Source organism: Chelonia mydas, chromosome 22 (assembly GCF_015237465.2).
Source record: "Chelonia mydas isolate rCheMyd1 chromosome 22, rCheMyd1.pri.v2, whole genome shotgun sequence".
In the NCBI taxonomy this organism is placed as follows: Eukaryota; Metazoa; Chordata; order Testudines; family Cheloniidae; genus Chelonia; species Chelonia mydas.
This window is the reverse complement of record NC_051262.2, coordinates 18304421-18305052: the sequence shown is the minus strand read 5'-3', so window position 1 is coordinate 18305052 and position 632 is coordinate 18304421.

The following is a 632-nucleotide window of genomic DNA, read 5'->3' as shown; positions in this document are numbered from 1 at the left end:
TATCAGACTCTGCCCTGAACATTTTTGGCTGCTGTTTGTTGGGGGCTGGAGGTGGGGGTGTGTGTTTGCCACTGTCTCTGATGATGCTTTGACCCAGATGAGCCGGCTCAGCCTGAGCCTTCAACATTACTGTCTGGCTACAGGAATAAAAACAAAATACACACGAGTCTCCTGACAGTGTGTGGCTGGTCTCCTTCTGTGGGATGTGGGTTGCCAAGGGAAGAGAGAGGACTGGGTAGTTCATATGTCTACGCTTGGGAGTTCCTTAAGAAGACCAAGGCCCAGAGACAGGATGGAGAGGGACGTATGTAGGGAGTTGCTTGCACCATCTGACAGTCACATGTCGGGGTTTAAATGGCATTTCACTGGTGCCTAGGCCTGTGGCTGCCCCTCTGCATGACGGGTGAACCTCATCCTAAGCCCCAAAGTCTTGTCCCTGGAGGCACAAGGGCCTCAGTTCAGCAAAGTGCTTAAGCACATGCCTAACGTTAAGCATGTGCTTAGGTCCATCACTATTCAGCAAAGCGCGGGCTCATATGCTTGCCTTTAAGCATGACCTTGAACCTCATCGACATCAATGGGAATTAGGAAGGTGCTTAAAGTAAGTATGGGCTTATGTGCTTGGCTGAGTC